At 38.4% G+C, this 25,361-nt stretch overlaps 1 protein-coding gene across 11 annotated transcripts in view; it reads right to left on the reverse strand.

Annotated features, from left to right (window-relative positions):
* Positions 1–25,361, reverse strand: part of Magi2 (membrane associated guanylate kinase, WW and PDZ domain containing 2) — a 1,487,762-nt gene that overhangs the window by 1,016,074 nt on the left and 446,327 nt on the right.

The raw sequence follows: 25,361 nt of genomic DNA on the forward strand, positions 1-25,361 counted from the left end.
GAAAAATGAGTGCATAAATATTGATGATTTTCTTCCCTCCATGAAATAAATCAAAGTGATTTCTCTGTTATGTAACATATGGGCAGTGGTACTAGTAAAGTTTGAACCACTTTTCTTCTTTTGCCAACAAATAATTTAAATATGTTTGTTATTTTAGTTTAATGAAAAAAGGGGCTATGGCTTTAAAAAACCAATGATGCAGATCTATTGAATATTGAGTTTAAGTTAATGATGACTTTATTAAATTATGAATATTTATCTTAAGATGCTTTCTAGTTTTGAATTGAAAGGGGAAAATTCAAAAGCAAAATACTGGGAGCTCTGGAGTCAGCTGAGGAGGGCACTGCTCTCATAAAGGACCCAGGTTTGGTCCTTAGCGCCAACATGGCAGCCTACAACTACCTTCACATGTCCCATCACACATGTGGTTCACATGAATTCATGCAGGCACACAAACACATCTGTACAAATATTAAATAAAGGGGTTTTTAAAGAACAAAATGCCTACAGGATGTACACAAGAATACCACATTCTTCTGTTCAAGTGATAACACTAAGGCAAGGGAAGTGTGATGGCTGTTCTCAGTTGTCAACTTGACTATACCCATAATTAGGTAAAACACCAGTGGCTGGGGCACACCATTGAGGATGAGAGGAAGACCAGCCCTCAACAGGATGCACCTTCTGATAGCAACATATAAAAAGGACATGGAAGGCAGAAACTATTGACTTGCTTCACTGATATTAAAGGCTTCTTCTTGGGATTCAGAGATATACTAAAAACCAGATGACAAATCCAGTCTTCTGGACTGAGTAAATACAGGCTTTTAAAATTTCCTGTTGGGAGACAGCCATCATTTTACTAGTTTCACGATAGTCCTGTCAACTTGGCAGAGCCTCAGTTGAAGAAATGAGATCAGGCTGCAAGGTATTTTATCATTAGTGATCAGTGGGACAGGACCCAGCTCATGGTGGGTGGTGGCATCCTTGAGCTGATAGGTTTGGGTTCTATAAGAAAGCAGGCTGAGAAAACCATAGGGAGCAAGGCAGTAGACAGCACCCCTCCATGGCCTCTGCATCAGTTTCTGCCTCCAAGTGTCTGCCTTGCTTGAGTTTCTGTCCTGACTTCCTTTGGTGATGAACAGCAATGTGGAAATGTAAGCTGTATAAACCCATTCTTCCTCAACTTGCTTTTTGGTATGGTGTTTTGTTGCAGCAATAGAAACCCTAATCAAGGCTATATATATTATGTATATATGTGTGTGTGTGTGTATAAATAAATAATGTATATTATATATAAAGTGATATATATTCACTCTATTAGTTTTGTTCTTTAAAGAGCCCTGGATATTATATGATGCAGAAAATTACAGTTAAAGGTAATGGGAAACTACAGTAGACTCCAAACATTTTTTCTACCAATCCTTTAGTGCCTTAGATTTCACAAATATGTGTACCAGTTTTGTCACATGAAATAGCATGATGTAGGGGTCCAGTTATGTAACCCAGACATTTTCCTCACAAAACTTTTTAGAGTGTTTGTTTACATTCATTGTAAAATCTCTGAAGATTTCAAAATGTGTCACTTTAGTTGCTTCCTGTCTGTGGGTCTACTCAAAGTAACATTCCACAGAAAAGCATTTTAACTGATTCAATAATCAAAATTCATATTCCCAAATAAGATTTCTTTTATATTTGAGGATGCGGCCTCTTAATCTATTGATCTAGGCAAGTCAATGCAATAATGGAAAATAAAGGAGACCTTACTTGTTGGGTGCACACAAACATTTCATTCAGAGTCAATATCCATATAATTTTCTAAATTCAAAACCGTTCTTTCAGCCAATGTTGAACAAATGTCAAAGCCAACAAAGACCTGCTATTGACATTTTTATCCTGGTTAGTTTTCTGTTCTGAGATAAACATTATGACCAAAACAACTTGGGGAAGAAAGGTGACACTTGCACTTTCAGCTCCCATGCTCCTGTCTCAGGGAAGCCAAGGTAAGAATATGAGAGTGGGGACAGAAACAAAGACCAAGGGACAATAGCAAGTCCTGGAGTTCTTCTCTGGCTTGCTTAGCAGCTTTTCTCATACAGCCCATGACTATCGAGCTAGGGCTGGTAATGCTCACATTAGGTTGGCCCTCAGCATCAGTTAATAATATAGCAACTGTCCTACATGCTCACACACAGACGCTCGCATAAAGGAGTTTCTTCAGTTGAGGTTCCCTTTTCCAAAGTGCCTGGTTTGTTTCAGGTTGACCCACGCTAACCATCATGATTATCAAATATGCTGTGTCCATCGTCTTAAACTCACTGTCAGTCATGAAGTGGTTATTTAGGAATTGTGAGATGCTCCTTTCCTGCCTTGTACCTGTCATCCTCCCATCGGCAGATGTTTAATCTTCATGGTTCGCCTCTGATAACTCATCACAGCTACTGAGCAAGCATTGTGTCTGTCGCTGTTCTTGGCTGTTGTTTCTGCCTAATTCTCAGTCTATAGGTCTTTCCTTAACTGAACCCTCTCTTCTCTCTCTCCGTCTTTCTGCTTCATATGTGGGACATGACAAGTGATAAAATGCTTTCTGGCAGCCCAAGAAAATGCCAGCTATATAACACCAACTCTAGTCTTCTCATAAACATAAGCCAGAGTCATTCCCTTAATATAATATGAAACTCACATTTTGTTGTCTAGAATCATTTTGCCCCTGAAAAATATATTACTAGTTTATGCCATTTCTTCTACTGCAAATATAGAGTACCATTTACCATTTTGGAAATTAATACCCCTTAGAAAATAATTACCAAATGTTTAGCAACTCGTTTTAGTGACTAGTTGTGTTTTTAGTCCACAGAAGAACTTGAAGAAGCTTTTAAGAATAAGTGTGAAATTTCCTTCACAAATTAAATGACTTGCTATGAATTACGGAACTATAAATGATCTTATTTATTTGGGCGTATTTTATTTTGTTCCATGCTTTCTTTATCCTTTATTTTCCTTTACAATTTACCAGAGCATCTTTTAGCTACAGACATTTTACCTTTTCAGTGTTTGTACTGTGGCAAGCTAAGACAGTTTAGCCTCTCAATTTCCTTTCTCCTATTAATTATCATCAGAATAATTTGTATTTAGTTTTGGATCTAAACATGCTCAGTCACAGGATGTGCATGCCAGATCTAAAACAGTTCCTCAGTCCAGAGCATCACCTTTCTAGCTGCCCTCATTCTGGCCAATGAAATCACGTGAAATGAGGACGTTTTCTATCCCATGTACTTGACATGACATCCGAGACACTACCTGTGTCCTGACCAAACACAAGCAAGAAGCCCGCATGCTAAAGTCTAGGGTAGAAGTTTGAAACAGCTGGATGTTTGATGCCTTTATTAAACAGCTGAAAGTATTATGATTGACTACATAAAATAAGATTCCTGGTTATATGAAAAAGGTAAGCATTTTAGAAGTAATGACATGTAAACTCTTTTATGACTGACATGCTTGAGAGTATTTACATGCATATATATTATATAGATACATTATATAATTATATAGGTATATAATATATAATCTCACTTGGTAAGTACATTTACAAGTGGTCTGTGTATGTAGAACATATACACTTATGTAGTAACTTTCATTGATTTGAAATTTCAAATGAGAGTTAAAATCAGAATAACACCTGATCTGAAAAGCAAAGCCTAAGCCTCAAGGTGACCTTCTTCCAGTTTTTTTTTAAGTATTCAATTTATCTTTTGCAGCACTGTGAGTCAAACACCCATCAGTCCTTAAAAATTAGTAATTTAAAGCAAGCTAACACTCAACACTCTACAACGCTAATGTGATAGTGACTTTTATCAAATAAGCAAATTACCCATCTTACTTGCCACCACGATCATTTTGGGATTCCTTGTTAGTGTTTGTAGAACCTGTGTTCTATCACTTGCTGGTGATACCTAGCCTTTAGGAGCAAGACGCATGCCAAGCAGAGCACTGTGAAGTTCACTGCCTTTTTGCATGGTTTAGCATTCACTAGTTCTTAATATGTTTTGTAAAAAACATGAATATTATACAGGAACACTTGTTTTCTCAACATAAAATGTTAAACATTTAAATATCAACAAGATTCCTACTTTTAGTGAGTACAAAGGCAGGGCTGTGTCTAAGGCACATGGAGAGTGTAAGCCCCTCTTTCAAACTCTGTAAAGACCCATTTTTGTATTCTAAAGCAGTAGAGTCCATTCTCAACAGAACCCTAAGGAAGCTTTGGATTTAACATCAAAGTGTAACTTAAGAATGCCAAGGAAAGAATGAATGAAAGTCTTTCTACTGCAAATGACGAAAGTGATGCTGTCCCTGAGTGTTAGTAGTTTTAGGTCAAAGATGTGGTCGAAAATGAATGAACCGTAAGAAGGTGAAACACAAGGGCTATCTACGGATAAAACTCAAAATGCTAGTCACTGAAACTTCGCGCCTAAGAGTAAAGCGTTTTGTGTTTCTCAGGAGAGTGCTTTGTCCTTTTGAATATTTGAACAACCAGATTAAGAAGGAAAGCAAGATGCTGCTTGGATGTGATGGTTGGACACTTGACACAGTCCTAAAGGACACGTGTCACACCCACTTCTATGATTGAACCCAGACACTCTTCTCAAATTTGAGATAGAAATGCACATGTAGTGTTTTGTATAAGGTACTGGGTGCCAGAGTCCTTTATTTATGACATGACTATTGACTCATTTTTATCTCTTCTCAGAGAAAGCTAATTCTAGAAGGACACATGCCTTATGAATAACTATAACATAATTTGAGACCAGTTCATTCATCAGAATGGTAGTGGTGGACATGGGATGCGGGGGTAGACAGTGAGAACCACAGTGTGACTTATTCTGTTTCTATTCATTACTTGCTTCAGGATAAGTGACTATGTTACACTTTGCCCCAGTTTTATTTTTATTTTTTTCAATCCTATAGGATGCTGAAACAGGCAACTAAGTTTGTTTATATTTTAATTAAAAAACTACATGGTATTGGCACAAAGACAGACAGGTTAATCAAGAGAATAGAATTGAAGACCCAGAAACAAACCACACAGCTTTGGACACTTGATTTTTGACAAGGAATCCAAAACTATATAATGGAAAAAAGAAAGCATCTTCAACAAATGGATTGGTCTAATTGGCAGTCAGCATGTAGAAAAAATGAAAATAGATTCATATTTGTCACCTTGCACAAAGCTCAAGTCCCAGTGAATCAAGATCCTCAACATATAACTGGATACAGTGAATCTAATAGAAGAGAAAGTGGAGAAGAGTCTCGAATTCATTGGCTCCAGGGTCAGGATGTGAGGACTGTGGGGGGGATTCCCTAAACAGAACTCCAATGGCTCAGGCTCTAAGATCAAGAATTGATAAATGGGAACTCACAAAACTGAAAAGCTTCTGTAAGGCAAAAAAAAAAAAAAAACATAGTCAATAGGACAAATCATCAACCTACAGATTGGGAAAAAATAACTTCAATAATTCCACATCTGAAAGCGGGCTAATATCTAAAATATATAAAGAATCCAAGAAGCTAACCTCCACAAAGACAAACAATTCTATCAAAGATGGCATATTGAGCTAGATGGAGAATTCACAACAAAGGTATCTCGAATGGCAAGGAAGCACTTAAAGAAATATTCAAAGTCCTTAATGATCAGTGAAATGCAAGTCAAAATGACCCTGAGATTCCACCTTATACCAATAAGGATGGCTAAGATAAAAAACTGAGGTAGCAACAGATGCTGGGGAGAAAGAGGAACACTCCTCCATTTCTGATGAGATTGGCAACTGGTATGACCACTCTGGAAATCAATCTGGAGGTTCCTTAGTAAACTGGAAACAGATCTACCTGAGGACCCAGCATTACCACTCTTGGGCATATACCCAAAAGATCCCCCACCATAGCACAGGAGCAATGCTCTACTATGTTCATAGTGACCTTACCTGTGATAGCCAAAAGTTGGAAACAACCCAGATGTCCCTCAACTGAAGAAAATGTGGCTGACAATGAGAGCATCCTGAGTTTTGCAGGCAAATGGGTGGAACTAGAAAACATCATCCTGAGTGTGGTAACTCAGATACAAAGTCCTGCATGGAATTTACTCACTAATAAGTGGATATTAGCCAAAAACTACATAATACTGTCTTAGAGTTTCTACTCCTACACAAACATCATGACCAAGAAGCAAGTTGGGAAGGAAAGTGTTTATTCAGCTCACACCTCCATGTTGCTGAGGAACTGAGGACTGCAACTCAAGCAGATCAGAAAGCAGGGCCTCATGCAGAGGCCACAGAGAGATGTGACTTATTGGCTTGCTTCCCCTGCCTAGCTCAGCATTCTTTCTTATAGAACCTAGGACCACCAGCCCAGGGATGATATGACCCACCATGGGGTGGGCTCTCTCTCCCCTTGATCAAAAATTGAAGAAATGCCTCACGGCTGAATCTCATGGAGGCATTTCCTCAACTGAGGCTCCTTTCTCTGTGACAATTCCAACTTATGTCAAGTTGACACACAAAACCAGCCAATACAAATATCTAGGATATCATTCACAGAACTCAAGGTTAACAAGGAGAAGGGCCCAAATGAGGATACTTCAATCCTATTTGGCAGGGAGGAGAAAGCAATCACAGGAAGCAGAGGGAGGGGAGTGATTTGGGTGGAAGAGGGGTAGAGGAGGGGAAAAGGAGAACATGATCATGTATAGGGGCAGGGAATAGGAAAGAAGCTGTGAGGGCCAGCAGAATGAATTGAAATATTCATTCCACCTCAGAGGTGGGAGGTGGGAGCAACCTCTAGAAAGTACCAGAGACCTGGGATTTGAGAGAGTCTCAGAACTCAAAGGGAGAGACCTTAGATGAAATGCCCAACAGTGGCAAGAGGGAGCTTGCAGAGTCCACCTCCAGTAGAAAGGCAAGGTATCAAGTGGAGGAATGGAGTTGCCATCCCACGGACAAAAATTTTGACCCAGAATCGTTTCTGTCTAAGAGAACTGCACGAACAAAAATGGAGAAGATTTGAGAGAAACTGGCCCATCTCAGGGGAGGTTCCAAAGCCTGACACTATTACTGATGCTGTGGGTGCTTACAGACAGGAGCCTAGTATGGCTGTGCTCTGAGAGGTTCAACAAGCAGGTGATTGAGACAGATACAGATACTTACACTCAACCAATGGACTTAAGTGAGTGAACCCAGTGGTTGAATTAGGGAAAGGCTGGAAGAAGCTGAGGAGGAGGAGGGCTACCCCATAGGAACATCAGCAGTTTCAATTGACCTGTACCTCTGAGATCTTCAGACACTGAGTCACCAACCCAGCAACATACAGGAGCTGGAATGAGGCCCCCAACACATATACAGCAGAGTACTATGTGGTCTGGCCTCAGTAGGAAAAGGTACACCTCACCCTGGAGAGACTTGAGGTCCCAGGGAGTGGGAATGCCTGAGGGAAACATCCTCTTGGAAGCGGAGTAGAGGAGGAGTGGGACGAGGAACTGTGGGAGGGCAGACCAGGAGTGGGGGTCATCATTGACTGTAAAAAAAAGTAATTAAGAAAGAGAGGGGGAGGGAGGAATGGAGAAAGAGAGAAAGAAAGAGAGGAAGAGAGAAAGAAAGAAAGAAAGAAAGAAAGAAAGAAAGAAAGAAAGAAAGAGAGAGAGAGAGAAAGAAAGAGACAAAGAAACAAAGAAACAAAGAGAGAAAGAAACAAAGAAAGAAACAAAGAGAAAGAAAGAAAGAAAGAAAAGCTTCCTCTTGTAGCATATGGGACCAAATACAGAGACATACAGCTAGAAGTTCACAAAAGAAAGACCTTTGACAGCCATCCATAAATGGGATATCCCCATCCAATCCCTCCTCAGAACTCAGCAAACCCTCATGGAAGCAGAGGCAGAAGGATATAAGAATCAGAGGGCATGGAGGACACCAGGAACACAAGGGCCTCCAAATCAACATGATAAAAGTTCTTATGAACTCCTAAAAGACTGAGTAGCCAGACAGGGACAGCACAGTCTGCACCAGATCCTTGGTGTTTGTATTATGGCCTTTTTTTTTTGCTGTTTTTATAGAATTAATGAGTATGAACACACATGGGTCTGTGATTCCTGTGCCTTTTCTTTGCCTTTTTTCATTCTGTTTAATTGTTTTGCCCAATTTTTATGTGTCAATTTCTTTTCTATCCTATTCTATTCTTATCCCATAGAAATCTGTTTTCTAAAGAGAGAAATAAAGAGAGTAGACTTGAATGGAAGGGGGTGAAAAGAGGAACTGGGAAGAGTAGAAAGAGGAGAAACAGTAATCACAATATAGTATGTGAGGAAAAATCCATTTTTAATAAAAGAAAAATAAATATGCTAGTGTTCTCTTTATTGTTTAGAGCTAACACGATTTCTAGATTTCTCCTCTATTTGATAGTAACCATGAAATCCCTATACATATTGCAATGTAAAATCATCTTACACTTGTCTGTCTTGTCTTGTCCTGGATATTTTCTTTGCATTTCAAATTTTATCCCCTTTCCTGTCCCCCCAGCCCCTGCTTCCATGAGGGTGCTCCCCTACACACTCACCAACACATCCACACACCCACTCACCCACTCCCTCCTGGCTCCCTGGCCTGGCATTCCCCTATATTAGAGCATCAAGCCTTCATGAGACCAAGGGTTGCTCCTCCCATTGATGACTGCAAGGTCCATCCTTTGCTACATATGCAGCTGGAGCCATGGGTTGATCCACCTGTACTCTTTGGTTGGTGGTTTAGTCCCTGGGATCTCTGGGCTGTCTGGTGGTTGATATTGTTGTTCTTCCTATGGTGTTGCCAATACCCTAAGTTACCCCAGTTCTTTCTCTAACTCCTCCATTGGGGATACCATTATCAGTCCAATAGTTGGCTGAGAGCATCCACCTCTGTATTTGTCAGGCTCTAGCAGAGCCTCTCAGGAGACATCCATATCAAGCCTCCTGTCAGCAATCACTTCTTGGCATCAGCAATAGTGACTGGGTTTGATGACTGTATGTGGAATGGATCCCCAGGAGGTCAGTCTTTGAACAGCCTTTTCTTCAGTCTCTGCTCAACACTTTGTCTGCTTATTTCCTCCTGTGACTATTTTGTTCCCCCTTCATAGAAGTACTGAAGCACCCACATTTTTGTCTTTCTTCTTAAGCTTCATGTGGTCTCTAAATTTTATTTTGGGTATTCCAAGCTTTTGGGCTAATATCCAATTATCAGTGAGCATATACCTTAAGTGCTTTTTTTTTATGATTGAGGTACCTCATTCAGGATGTTATTTTCTAGTTCCATCCATTTGCTTAAGTATTTCATGAAGTCATTGTTTTTACTAGCTGAGTAATGTTCCATTGTGTAGATGTACCACATTTTCTGTATCCATTCCTCTGTTGAAGGGCATCTGGGTTCTTTCAGCTTCTGGCTATTATAAATAAGTCTGCTATGAACATAGTGGAACATGTGTCCTGCTATATGTTGGAGCATTTTTTGCTATATGTCCAGGAGTGGTATAAGTGGGTCCTCAGATAGTGCTATGTCCAATTTTCTGAAAAACTGCCAGACTGATTTCAACAGTGGTTGTACAAGCTTGCAATCCCACTAATAATGGAGGAGTGTTTCTCTTTCTCCACATCCTTTCCAGCATCTGCTGTTACTTGAGTTTTTAATGTTAGCCGTTCTGACTCATGTAAGGTAGAATCTCAGGGTTGTTTTGATTTGCATTTCCCTGATGACTAAGAATGTTGAACATTTCTTTAGGTGCTTCGTGGCCATTCAATATTCCTCAGTTGAGAATTCTTTGTTCAGCTCTGCATGCCATTTTTAATGGGGATATTTGACTCTCTGGAGTATAACTTCTTGAGTTCTTTGTATATTTTGGATATTAGCCCGCTATCAGATGTAGGATCGTTAAAGATCTTTTCTCAATCTGTTGGTTGCCGTTTTGTCCTAATGACAGTGTCCTTTGCCTTACGGAAGATTTGTAATTTTATGAGGTCCCCTTTGTTGTTTCTTAATCTTAAAGCATAAGCCATTAGTGTTTTGTTCAGGAAAATAACCCCTGTGCCCACGTGTTTGATGTTCTTCCGTACTTCCTCTTCTATTAGTTTGAGTGTATCTGGTTTGATGTGGAGGTCCTTGATCCACTTGGACTTGAGCTGTGTGCAAGGTTATAAGAATGTGTCAGTTTGTATTTTTCTACATGCTGACCTCCAGGTGAACTAGGACCATTTGTTGAAAATGCTGTCTTTTTTCCTTAGATGGTTTTAGCTCCTTTATCAAAGATCAAGTGGTCATAGGTGTGTGAGTTAATTTCTGGGTCTTCAATTATATTACACAGATCTAACACTCTGTCTCTGTACCATACAGTTTTTTTTTATCAGAATTGCTTTGAATAAGCTTCTGTAAGGCAAAGGACACTGTGGTTAGGACAAAACGGCAACCAACAGATTGGGAAAAGATCTTTACCAATCCTACAACAGATAGAGGCCTTATATCCAAATTATACAAAGAACTCAAGAAGTTAGACCGCAGGGAAACAAATAACCCTATTAAAAAATGGGGTTCAGAGCTAAACAAAGAATTCACAGCTGAGGAATGCCGAATGGCTGAGAAACACCTAAAGAAATGTTCAACATCTTTAGTCATAAGGGAAATGCAAATCAAAACAACCCTGAGATTTCACCTCACACCAGTGAGAATGGCTAAGATCAAAAACTCAGGGGACAACAGATGCTGGTGAGGATGTGGAGAAAGAGGAACACTCCTCCATTGTTGGTGGGATTGCAAACTGGGTACAACCATTCTGGAAATCAGTCTGGAGGATCCTCAGAAAATTGGACATTGAACTGCCTGAGGATCCAGCTATACCTCTCTTGGGCATATACCCAAAAGATGCCCCAACATATAAAAAAGACACGTGCTCCACTATGTTCATTGCAGCCTTATTTATAATAGCCAGAAGCTGGAAAGAACCCAGATGCCCTTCAAGAGAGGAATGGATACAGAAAATGTGGTACATCTACACAATGGAATATTACTCAGCTATCAAAAACAACGAGTTTATGAAATTCGTAGGCAAATGGTTGGAACTGGAAAATATCATCCTGAGTGAGCTAACCCAATCACAGAAAGACATACATGGTATGCACTCATTGATAAGTGGCTATTAGCCCAAATGCTTGAATTACCCTAGATCCCTAGAACAAACGAAACTCAAGACGGATGATCAAAATGTGAATGCTTCACTCCTTCTTTAAATGAGGAAAAAGAATACTCTTGGCAGGGAAGGGAGAGGCAAAGATTAAAACAGAGACTGAAGGAACACCCATTCAGAGCCTGCCCCACATGTGGCCCATACATATACAGCCACCCAATTAGACAAGATGGATGAAGCAAAGAAGTGCAGACCGACAGGAGCCGGATGTAGATCGCTCCTGAGAGACACTGCCAGAATACAGCAAATATAGAGGCGAATGCCAGCAGCAAACCACTGAACTGAGAATAGGTCCCCTATTGAAGGAATCAGAGAAAGAACTGGAAGAGCTTGAAGGGGCTCGAGACCCCAAAAGTACAACAATGCCAAGCAACCAGAGCTTCCAGGGACTAAGCCACTACCTAAAGACTATACATGGACTGACCCTGGACTCTGACCCCATAGGTAGCAATGAATATCCTAGTAAGAGCACCAGTGGAAGGGGAAGCCCTGGGTCCTGCTAAGACTGAACCCCCAGTGAACTAGTCTATGGGGGGAGGGCGGCAATGGGGGGAGGGTTGGGAGGGGAACACCCATAAGGAAGGGGAGGGGGGAGGGGGATGTTTGCCCGGAAACCGGGAAAGGGAATAACACTCGAAATGTATATAAGAAATACTCAAGTTAATAAAAAAAAAAATCAAAAAAAAAAAAAAAAAAAAAAAGAATGTGTCAGTTTGTATTTTTCTACATGCTGACCTCCAGGTGAACTAGGACCATTTGTTGAAAATGCTGTCTTTTTTCCTTAGATGGTTTTAGCTCCTTTATCAAAGATCAAGTGGTCATAGGTGTGTGAGTTAATTTCTGGGTCTTCAATTATATTACACAGATCTAACACTCTGTCTCTGTACCATACAGTTTTTTTTTATCAGAATTGCTTTGAATAAGCTTCTGTAAGGCAAAGGACACTGTGGTTAGGACAAAACGGCAACCAACAGATTGGGAAAAGATCTTTACCAATCCTACAACAGATAGAGGCCTTATATCCAAATTATACAAAGAACTCAAGAAGTTAGACCGCAGGGAAACAAATAACCCTATTAAAAAATGGGGTTCAGAGCTAAACAAAGAATTCACAGCTGAGGAATGCCGAATGGCTGAGAAACACCTAAAGAAATGTTCAACATCTTTAGTCATAAGGGAAATGCAAATCAAAACAACCCTGAGATTTCACCTCACACCAGTGAGAATGGCTAAGATCAAAAACTCAGGGGACAACAGATGCTGGTGAGGATGTGGAGAAAGAGGAACACTCCTCCATTGTTGGTGGGATTGCAAACTGGGTACAACCATTCTGGAAATCAGTCTGGAGGATCCTCAGAAAATTGGACATTGAACTGCCTGAGGATCCAGCTATACCTCTCTTGGGCATATACCCAAAAGATGCCCCAACATATAAAAAAGACACGTGCTCCACTATGTTCATTGCAGCCTTATTTATAATAGCCAGAAGCTGGAAAGAACCCAGATGCCCTTCAAGAGAGGAATGGATACAGAAAATGTGGTACATCTACACAATGGAATATTACTCAGCTATCAAAAACAATGACTTTATGAAATTCGTAGGCAAATGGTTGGAACTGGAAAACATCATCCTGAGTGAGCTAACCCAATCACAGAAAGACATACATGGTATGCACTCATTGATAAGTGGCTATTAGCCCAAATGCTTGAATTACCCTAGATGCTTAGAACAAATGAAACTCAAGACGGATGATCAAAATGTGAATGCTTCACTCCTTCTTTAAAAGGGGAACAAGAATACCCTTGGCAGGGAAGAGAGAGGCAAAGATTAAAACAGAGACTAAAGGAACACCCATTCAGAGCCTGCCCCACATGTGGCTCATACATATACAACCACCCAATTAGACAAGATGGATGAAGCAAAGAAGTGCAGACCGACAGGAGCCGGATGTAGATCGCTCCTGAGAGACACAGCCAGAATACAGCAAATACAGAGGCGAATACCAGCAGCAAACCACTGAACTGAGAATAGAACCCCCATTGAAGGAATCAGAGAAAGAACTGGAAGAGCTTGAAGGGGCTCGAGACCCCATATGTACAACAATGCCAAGCAACCAGAGCTTCCAGGGACTAAGCCACTACCTAAAGACTATACATGGACTGACCCTGGACTCTGACTTCATAGGTAGCAATGAATATCCTAGTAAGATCACCAGTGGAAGGGGAAGCCCTGGGTCCTGCTAAGACTGAACCCCCAGTGAACTAGACTGGTGGGGGGAGGGCGGCAATGGGGGGAGGGTCGGGAGGGGAACACCCATAAGGAAGGGGAGGAGGGAGGGGGGATGTTTGCCCGGATACCGGGAAAGGGAATAACACTCGAAATGTATATAAGAAATACTCAAGTTAATAAAAAAAAAATAAAATTGCTTTGAATACAGCTTGAGGTCAAGGATGGTGATTCTCCTGGAGGATATTTTATTAAGAATAGTTTTTGCTATCCTGTGTTTTTTCTCATTCCAAATGAATTTGAAAATTTCTCTTTCAAACTCTGTGAAGAGTTAAGATTGATGTGGATTGCATTGAATCTATAGATTGCTTTCAGCAAGATGGCCATTTTTGCTATATATTAATCTTGCCAATCAATGAGCATGGGAGATCTTTCCATCGTCTGAGATATTCTTCAATTTCTTTCTACAGAGACTTGAAGTTCTAGTCATACAGATCTTTCATTTGCTGTGTTAGAATCACACCAAGGTATTTCATGTTATTTGTGGCTATTGTGAAGGCTGTCATTTCCCTAATTTCTTTCATAGTCTTTTTATTCTTTAAGTAGAGGAAGCTACTTATTTGTTTGAATTGATTTTATAACCAGCCATCTTGCTGAAGTTGTTTGTCAGGTTTAGGGATTCTCTGGTGAAATTTTGGGGGTCACTTAAGGATAATAACCTATCATCTGCAAATGATGACATTTTGACTTCTTCCTTTCCAATTTGTATCCCTTTGACCTCTTTTGTTTTCTAATTGTTCTGGTTAGGACTTGGGTTATTATATTGAATAGGTAGGGAGAGAATGGGCAGCCTTGTCTAGCCCCTGATTTTAGTGGGATTGCTTCAAGTTTCTCTCCATTGAATTTGATGTTGGCTACTGGTTTGCTCTGTATTGCTTTTGCTATTTTTATGTATGGGCCTTGAATTCCTGACCTTTCTAAGACCTTTTACATGATGTCATGTTGAATTTTGTCAAATGCTTTCTCAGCATCTAATGAGAGATGAGTATGTTTTTTTTTCTTTTGAGTTTATTTATATGGTGGATTAAGTTGGATTTTCGTATATTGAACCATTCCTGTATCCCTGGGATGAAGGTAACTTGATCATAATGGATGATCATTTCGGTGTGTTCTTGGATTCAGTTTGAGAGAATTTTATTGAGTATTTTTGCATTGATATTCATGAAGGAAATTGGTCTGAACTTCTCTTTTTTGTTGGGTCTTTGTGTGGGTTATGTATAATTGTGATTGTTGCTTCAAAGAACAAATAAGGTAGTGTTTCTTCTATTTCTATTTTGTGGAATAGTTTGAAGAATATTGGTATTAGATATTCTATGAAGGTCAGATAGAATTCTTCACTAAACCCATCTGTTCATGGACTTTTTTTGGTTGGTAGACTTTTTAATGACTACTTTTATTTCTTTGCAAGATATGGGACTGATTAGATGGTGTCTCTGATCCTGATTTAACTTTGGTACCTTGTGTAAGTGTCTAGAATATTGTCCATTTCATCCAGGATTTTCAGTTTTCTTGAGTCTAGGCTTTTATAGTAGGATCTGATAATTTTTTGAATTTCCTCAGTTTTTGTTATGTCTGTCTTTGCATTTCTGATTTTGTTAATTTGGATACCCTCTCTGTGTCCTCTCATTAGTTTGGCTATGGGTTTATTTATCTTGTTGATCTTCTCAAAGAACCAGCTCCTGGTTTTGTTGATTCTTTGTATGGTCCTTTTTGTTTCTGCTTGGTCGATTTCAGCTCTGAGTTCGATTATTTCATGCCTTCTTCTCCTCCTGGGTGCATTTGCTTCTTTTTGGCTTTCATAGTCTTTTGGTTGGATACTTTTCTCTCCTTGGAGTAGCCCCAGTATCACCCACCCCTAAATGCTCCATAAAATCTAATGGTCACTTCATAATTTTTCTTTGGGACAGTGGTTCCTGCTCACATTATATCTTATCTCCTTTTCCTATTAGTCTCTAATGTCATTTTCTGTATAATCTACTTAACTATGCCTATCAAATGTAGCAGAAATCATATTTATTTTTATAGAGTTTGTATAACCAAAGACTCAAAATATTAATATACTTCAGTATTTTTAGTACTATGAAGCCAGATTTTGCCAAGTAAAACTATATTCAACCTATGTCATAAGTAATGTTAGCTAGACAACGAGGCTAAGAGGAACAAAAAACTTTGCCTGCAATTCGCAAGATTGTTAATCTATCAATCATATAATTGTTTTCTAAGGAATAAAACTATACTGTATGGCTATATAAATAAAATTACATTTCTACACATAGATTATAATTTGACATTTACATAAACGTTTGTAGAAACGCCTTTTATATAAGTAAGCTATAATTATTCAATGCAAATTTATAAAAATAAAAACCTATATGTACATAGAATGTCCACAGCTGCTACATCTAAACATTATTTAAACAATTAATGTAAATTACATTTTGAGGGTACATTGAGAATTGAAGCTAGGACTGATTAGACAAGTACCCTTTCCTTAAATTTATCCAAAATATACATATACTTATACATAGGCATACACATAGATATAGATGTGTAACATTTCTAGGCACATGTCTATCCACTAAAAAAAATCAGTTTTTTATTGTAACATGGAAAAAATCTTTAATTGGTCTTCAAAAACATTCAAGTGAATTAGGTAGAGTTTTCAGTAAGATATCTAAATTTCATTCTTTTTGGGTTGCAGAAATCCATTATGAGTCCCATTTTCCTCCTTTGCAAAGGTAGCCATTAAAATGAAGGTCAATTCAGAGTGCCATATTAGAATACCATGCATTTTCTGGGTGACTTGCACAGAAATCATAACTTCCCTCATTCATAAAGACTGAAATGCCAAAGTAAAAATGACCACAGCTACATTGTCCTGTTTTATTTTCTGGTTTGCATGTTGTCCCCCTGCCACTGGCTTATTGCATGTTCACAGAGAAATCATCCCTCCAGAGAGCCTCACCCGTGCCGTCAGACCCCTGCCTCTTAAAACAATCAGGTTGGAAGTTAAGCTTTCAACACAGGAATTTGAGGAGAAACAAGTACTAAGTTTAGAACAGTAGGCAGAGCACAAGTGAGCGCTAGATCTAAAATTTTGGCTTCTATATAAAATACTTACAGAAAGTATTTTAAAGTTTGGGGAAGTTTAGTCATAAAAGGACTAAATTATTTTATCTATTTGTAATAATTTAGAGAGAGTTATAAAAAGCTGTGTTGAACAGAATCCCTCAAATACTGGTTTTTATATTCTGAATCTTCCAGGAAATTCAGAACACTGGCAGAAAGTTGATTTGAGAAAAGGTCTTTGTCAAATCAGAAGCCAAATATCCAGGCAGAGTGTTTTTCGGGGATTGGAAGAGAAGGTATATCTCCCCCAGTGCCTAATGGTATTTCCACAAGTAATGGCAAAATGGCTCTTGTCACTTCACTGGCTGCTGTGAATATCAAAATAAATAACAGGAACATGCTATAAAGTTGTTTTGTTAATTTCCTTTTTTTTTGAAAATAGTTTCTGTCTAACTTATCTCAGTGGGAGAGTCAAATTATAGGAAAGTCGATGAGTCTTTTAATATCCTCAGTCAAAAAGAGGAGTGACAGTCATATGTACCCAATCTGTTGGATCTCTGGACTTTTTCATATAGAACGTTACATGTCTGATTTCTGTCATCTAGAAGAGCATCTTCCTGCCTGGTGGCTAGAAGGCTATATCTCGTCATTAAATGTATTACTAGTTGTGCCATAAGTCACCAGTTAGAAAAGTGTTCAAGAAATAGTTTCTTCTTCCTCTTTTAAATAGAAAAACATATCCCAGGGTTACTTAATTCATTGAACATGACTTGTTTAATTATGTTTTCTTAACTGAAAACATTTTGTTATATACTGATGTGAATTTCATTTTTTTACTCATATTAATGTCCAACCTTAGCTCTTTTGTGATATCTTTTCTTCAAAACTATGGAGTGTGATATTTTGTATAAGAAATACAATAATAAGAAAAGCAAAATACTTCTATCAGTTGTAGATCATTAGGAGATTCAAAAGGAAAGAGAATAATTGTTATTCAGAAAAACACGGCATGGATAAACATAAGTGTTTTATGACATTCTCCTCTTCCCCTGAAAATGACTTTTTATCATTTTCTTCCCCTTCTATTGTAGCAATGTAACATTGTTATTGAATTTCATTTTTCATTGTTAGCCTTGTACTAAGTAAAATTAGAGATGTTGCTATGGTCATGAATATTGGCTCTCATAGAGGAGAGAAAAGAATTCTTGGTAAATATGAGGCATTGTACTAGGTGATGTGTATGAATTATCTACTATTTCACTTGGATTCATTGGATGACTGGAATACTGGAAACAAACTACAGTGTGCCTAGACTTTTTCAAAGTATCCCAATATGGTCAATCCATCTGAGACTTGGGTATTATTCCATAACTCCCAGCAGACACCGATCCAGCATCCTGAGAGAGAAGCATGTGAGGATGTAAATTGACCAAAGAATCTACTTCAAATCCAGTCCAAATTTCTAAACCAGGGACGTCCTAAATCTAAAGTAGAAAAAATAAGTTACTGGGATAGTAGAACCAGACTTGAAATCATAAATTCTGTAACTCTCAAAGCTTGGCTCTTTTTTCCCCCATAAAATATTTAGTAAGATGACTTTCATGAGAGAAGAATCATCTCATGAAATATCTTCTAAAACATGTAGATAATTCAGTAGACAAGAACATATTTCCTTTAGAGTCTTGGTTTACTGACTGTATTTTTTCTAAAGTTTGAGTTAAAAGAAAATCAGAAAAGATAAAAATAATCACTATTTTTGGTCTTTGAAAATCCAGTATAAGAATTTATACATATGAGCAAAGCTCTGTAATAACTTCATTTAAAACCCTAATTTTGGACATGCCAGTGTAGTTTAAAATGTGACTTTTAAAAGCATATTTCAGTCTGTGTAAGCAAGTTATTATCTCTGAGTCAACTACAAATGTTTGTTATTAAATCAGAGAATCTTATATGTAAAATATGTGGAGATTTATAGAACCAGGGCTCAAAATATGACAAAATTTAATGTATCACGTTAACCAGTAAGCAAGACGAATCCTCCCATTAGAAAAAGAAATATTTTATTTTTTGTGAGCTCATAGCACCTCAGAGATTACCAAATAGAATATAATAGATGGTCCACTTCAATTGGTTCTGGGCTAAAAAGTATGATGTCATCCACCGTTTGATTCAAATCAACTGAAAAGGAACCAGAGCTTCCTTTGAAATCCACTTACAATGAGAATACCAAAAAAATTCCTTTCAAGACATCTTCTATGGACACAGTAACATTACCACCATGGGCTCTGTCGGGATGTGTCAGTTTTAATGAAGCAATGGCAATTGTCAACTCATGATTTCAGCTGCCAAAAGTCAGACTTCAAATCCTGAGAGACACATTCCAAAAGGTTTATTCTGAAATGCGGACTGGTTCTTCCCATGGGAATAATGTGTATTATAATTGTGTTCTTGGCCCATACTGGTCTTGTAATGAGTTGGGCACCTAAAGTACTTTATTCATGGAATGTCAGAAGCACAGTGTGTGCATAACAATGTTTCTAAGAGGAGTGGGGCTGGGGCGGGCCTGTACAGTATAATGGCCAAGGTTCCAAGCCAGACAAACACATCTGAAAATCTCAAAGCCTCCTCTCATGGCAGAATGAAGCAATTCCAGATCTGTACCCGGCTGGGAAGACTTTCCACTGCAGTAGAAGACTCTAGGATGAGAACAGGGCTACATAGGCATGTAGAAGGTGGATAGGAGGGACAGTCTATTAGCTAGATTGATTTCCCTTCATCCTTGATGATGACTGCGGGGCAATGAACACCGTTAATTTGTCTTCTTATGAGCCTACATCCCAGAACCGCTTTTTCTTATGTGCGCTTTGGCTCTCAATTTATTCTGGTATCCCTGACTTCAGTTTATCCTGCTGCAATAGCTTTATTTCATTATAAAATACGCTTCAAACTTTTTCTCCACTCCCTGTCTTGTAAGCAACCATAACTTATTTTGTGCTTGCTTCCTTTGGCATTCTTGAAAATATGTCACTATTCATAAAATTTCAACAATAATCGGAACTATCTTTTGTTACAATTATTCTTTTTCCAAGCACTACCCTTTTATCATATTGATCCAACTCCCTATACATAATTAACTACAAATCATGGAGGTAAGACAGACAAGGGCAGGTGTGGTCAGCAGGACATAGTGGAGGCATGACTTCCAAGGGTGGTGTGGTAGACTTATTTTCATACTTTTACAAGAATCAGACACATAGTCAATGGACTGTGCCATTTAAAGAATGTTTTTGTGCATATAGAGCAGGTGCCTGTGTTAAGAAAGCAGATGTTGGGAGAAATGGAAAGTAAGAAATTAGTCACTGAAGTGCTACTAAAGTAAAACCGAGTGGAGGCAGAGGACAGGGAAGATCTCTTCACCAGTTTTAGTCATTTAAGTTCTGATTGCTCTTATCTTTGAAGGACAAGCCATCAATCTGATAGATGAGAAGCACAAATTGGATTTGAAAGACTGAAACTACACCAAATCAGAGACTGGGGCTGAAAAGAAAGAAGGGGATAAGACTTCAAGTACTGAAGCTGGACAAGAAAATTGTATCTGTTGCCAACTGGGCTGAAAATGCTGTGTCCTCAATTGGCTAGGCGTAAAGTAGATGAGCCAAGCCGCAAGTGGTCAAAATGCTGTGAAAACAAGCTATATAGCACTGGACTACAGAAGTGCAGGCTGACAGGAACCAGATGTAGATCTCTCCTGAGAGACACAGCCAGAATATGGCAAATACATAGGCGAATGCCAGCAGCAAGCCATTGAACTGAGAACAGGACCCCTGTTGAAGGAATCAGAGAAAGGACTGAAAAAGCTGAAGGGGCTTGAGACCCCATATGAACAACAATGCCAACCAACCAGAGCTTCCAGGGACTAAGCCACTACCCAAAGACTATAAATGGACTGACCCTGGGCCCAACTGCATAGGTAGTAATGAATAGCTTAGTAAGGGCACCAGTGGAAGGGGAAACCCTTGGTCCTGCCAAGACTGAACCCCCAGTGAACAGGATTGTTGGGGGGAGGGCAGTAATGGGGGGATGATGGGGAGGGGAACACCAATAGAGAAGGGGAGGGGAAGGAGTTAGGGTATTGTTTGCTTGGAAACCTGGAAAGGGAATAACAATTGAAATGTAAATAAGAAATATCTAATTTAATAAAGATGGAGAAAAAAAAAGAAATAACTTCATCCAACTACTGTAACAGAAGCTATTGTGCAGTTGCCCATAGAGAAGCTAAATAGACTGCAGGTTCATATCAGTGGTGGTGACAGAGTTAGCACTCCGCCATGGTGAAGTTGTTCTCATGAATGTGAGAACAAAGAGAGCTTAGTGCAATCAATGCTCTCGAGACACCCAAGAGATAAAAGGGTGAAACGCTGGCCACATGACTGGCAGTCAGTGTTAAAACTAAAGTCAGAGATAGAAAGGGAAGTGCTTCGTTCACTCTTCATTGGCTGTACAGTGATGTGCAGATCAAGAACAGAGAACAGTCATTTCTCTAGTTGGACCAGAGGACATGCAGACAGTGTATGCATCCTCCATTGGCTTGGCTTATGATAGCCCAGAGAGTTAGTAAATCTCAGCACCTTAGCTTTTGTCAAGTTTCTACCACAGGCCTATAAAATCTCTTGCCAAAGGAAACAACATTTTTTTTTTACCTCTCAGAAACACCTCCCAACCCTTGGCAGTTTCCTGCCACTTTCCCTCAGTTTCCCACGTTTCTAGAACAATTCCAAAAGATCCTGATTCTGCTTTGCTAGAGTCCATGACTTTCCTTTTCTCTAGTGCACCACAATGAACTTGGAGACACTAATTCAGATCAGTCGGAGGAAGTTGAGTGTCCAGCGTCTTAGGTCCTTGTGTCATGCACAATTTGAGTCTCAAAAGGTTTTATCAGTCTTGAAATCTCTGTGTCCCTATATAGCCTAGGGTCCAGATGGGTATTAGATAAAATCTAGAAATGTATAGCTTAGCTAGAAAGGTCTCAACTGTAGATTCCTTACATACTAACATAATATCTACCATAAAAAAAAGCATTTTCCTCCCTTGATGTAGCTTACTTACCTCATATTCCCACTAATGTAATTGGTAAATGTATTGATTTATGACTTTCTTTCATTTTGTGAATGCAAAAGTCCTTTATGGTAGATTGTGTTATTTAACGTAACAAAGCTTAGACCCCAAGCCAATGTCACTCACCATTAGCCACAGATTAAATTGTGTTATTAATATTTTATGTTAGGGTTATAGTCTTCTACTGGCAATGGAAGGTTTTGACTCATACTGGGTCATTGAGAAAGGAGATATTTGTTTAAATGGGTATGGCAACATGACCAGTCATAGGATTTGTCTCTTTTGCTTTATTTGGCTGTATTTTAACACAGTTCCAATGTGGGAACAGAACAAGAAAACAGGTTCAAACAAGTTGAATTACTGTGCATCCTTAAGTGCTTAATTACAGACGGAGTGGGAGGCAAAAGAGGAGATGACTACTGATGGGAGTGGCCTGCCCCTGGCCTGTCCTATCCATGGTATTTATATAACTTTAAGAGGCAGGCATGGAGGAGACAGACACTGAAGACAAAATCCTTGTTGGTAGGAATGAGATTCTCCAAAATTCATTTTAAGAAGTTGCATTTCAATTCAGATGACTAGTTTATTTATATACAACATTGTAGGACAACTTGTGTGCAAACATTACTGGCAGAAGGCCATGATTAAATGGCAAAAGCTTAGAATACTGATGGGGAACCTGTCACTGATTACTTTCACAAGCCGTTCCCAGAAAGCATCGAGCAAGTTCAATAAATCATCCCTTCCCCTTTCCCTCATTTTTATTCTTCTGAACAACCATTACCGTATCAGCATGCTAAAGAGTTGGAGATAACAATCATATGCTTCATGGACGTGATCTAAATCATCAAAGGTCGGCTATGAATCCATCCCAGGCTCTCAGGATGTTTCCTGTTAGCTGTGAGCATTTTACTTGGTTCATATCTCTGCTCCAGTATCACTGCCCATGAACTTTGAATTCATGACCCATCAGTTTTTGTCATCCTCTTCCAGCGTGACTATATGTTTTATGTGTTTGTATCTGTTCTGCCACAGTGAAGGTACTGTGAGCTTTTTACATTTTCTGTGTGATATTTTCAATCTGGAGAATTTAAAAAATAAAGTTGTAGATAGCAGATGTATGTTGACTATCATCTACCATTTATAGCAAAAATTGAAATACAATAAACTGAACTTTAGATGATCATGTACTTTTTAGTTTCAAATAAGCTAAAAAATTGTGCTTTAACTATAGACTGCTTTATTATTAACAGATGAAATTAAATATGTGTTTTAGTTCAGGAAACCAGATTCAGTCATAATTTTGCTTTATAAAGATACATTTAATGAAGACATAAATTTGACCTCAAGATGCCACCAATTAGCAATTGCAATTGAAACATGAAAGGTTGACATAAATTATAATATTTAATAATTGCCCTTTATAGAGTTTATTTAACATTACAATGTAGAAAATTTTATATTTTGAGATATAATGAGACATATTATAGTTTTATGACATTGCTGGTCTATTTTGTTCTTCCATCTATTTAATTTATTTAATTAAATTATTTAATTATTAATCCATTTAATTGACTGCTTCCTAAAATTTAGACCTCTCTCTCATGAAACTTCATGTGAGTGCACATAAGAACTAGGTAGCATGTGATATAATTTTAGAGCAGTAAATGCACCAAACAAATCATAAGCATGTATGAAGCAGAGATTTTTCAACTTTGTCGATCTTTATTAAGACCCAACTATTTGTTTCTTTGATTCTTTGCCTTGTTATTCTTCATTCCTACTTCATTTACTTCACCCATAACTTTGTTTACCTCTCCACACATACTTGTTTTGGGTGATTAGTGTTTCTATTTTTCTAAAGCCCACAGATATGTTATAGATCTGAGGTGAGAATATCAAACCAAATATACCAGTATCCTTCAAGTGAAATACATTTGAATATACTAAATCAAAATATGAACTTCCTATCTTTTGAATCATGACTAGGAAAATTAGACAAGCAGTGCAAATCCTTATAGTGCATGCAGTGTTATAGGCGTCAAAACTGCTTTTAAGAAACAAAGGTAATTAACTTGGTTTGAACCAGTATAAGACTAACAGGCATATTATCACTTCTGAAGGTTTGACTTCATTTATTAGCCATCAACCTATTGTCAAAAAAATGAAAAAAAATGAGAACATAAAAATGATCCTTTAAATATTATTTTTATTACAATAAGCCTTCAGCAAAAGAGTTTAGTCAAAAGAAAATCTCTAAGAAGAATATCACCTAAAGAAGGCATGCAGGGGTTCTGCCAGACACTTTCTTCATTGGACACAGCCAGACAAAGAACAAACATACTGACTCTCTAAAGCCTAGAATGGTTACAACTATTCTGACATTCTGAAGGCTCAAACAATAGTTTGCTGCCTTGGTACTGTTCACTACACTAAGGTTACTTAACAATTATTGATATTTTCCTATAATGGGAATGTAATTAATAGAAGTAATCTTGGAAATGAATTCTTACTAGCAAAATGAAGAGCATTCAAGGCTTCGTGTTGGTTATATCATCAACGATTCTTCATTGTTAGATAAAGAATGCACAGTCATCTCTGCCAGTGGCTTCCTATGTAAGTAGAATAGTTTTGGATCTCTTAGGTCTAACATGCATAATGTACCAGTAAGTGTTCTTGATACTGTTTGGGGACTGAAATGAAGAAACGGGTATGTAGAACTTTATTTGAAAGTTTGATATGTTTAACTTTAAATGTAAACAAGACAAACCAATAAAAACCCAGAAGGGCTTTCAAAAAATAATTTACTCTATTAATTCATCATTAATTTTATTGAAAAATAATATGTTCTGGAAAAATAGTTTTGGAGCACATTGTCATAGTTCTTTCTTATTAGATCTTTGTCCACATCTTCCCTAAAGAAGGTATTGCTATCAAAATACAATAAAACCCTGAGAGTTTTATGCATTGAGCTTTCATAAGACACGGAAACTGAGGGTGCTGGGTGATAGTCCTACTCCTTCCTTGATTTTCCTTCTCTCCTTCTTTCTTTCCTTCCTTCCTTTTTTCTCTCTATTTCTTCTCTCCCTCCCTCCCTTGTCCCCCTTCCTCAGATCCTTCCTTTTTCTATTTTCCCATCCTTCTATTATTTATAGATAATAATGATTAGTAAACTTTTCTTTTTAATGTAACCTAATAAGCATCATGATTAACTCTTATATAGATGTAATGTCCTACCTGATATTCAGACAATGGGTAAAGAAAAATGGCTATGTTTTTTACTCATTCAAAACTTCCAACATCCATCCAAAGAACTTTCCTTTCCCTTTCCTTTTCTCAAAGGGCTAGGTTTTGCCACTTTCCATCACATATCATTTTGGCTGTTTCTACTTTGAAACCTATATAATTTTTATTTCTTACTGCTTTTTAAAAAATATGGTGGATGGAGGGAGGGACCTGGGTGGGAGAGGGAATGGAGAGGATCAGATATAGGGAGAGCTGGGTAAAGAAGACCAAGAGAACCAACAGAAAACAGCTGCATGGGTGGTGGGTGGGTGGTGGTGGTGGGTGGTGGGTGGTGGGTGGTGGGTGGTGGGTGGGTGGTGGTGGTGGGTGGTGGTGGTGGGTGGGTGGTGGTGGG

Source organism: Rattus norvegicus, chromosome 4 (assembly GCF_021556685.1).
Source record: "Rattus norvegicus strain SHRSP/BbbUtx chromosome 4, alternate assembly SHRSP_T2T, whole genome shotgun sequence".
Lineage (NCBI taxonomy): Eukaryota > Metazoa > Chordata > Mammalia > Rodentia > Muridae > Rattus > Rattus norvegicus.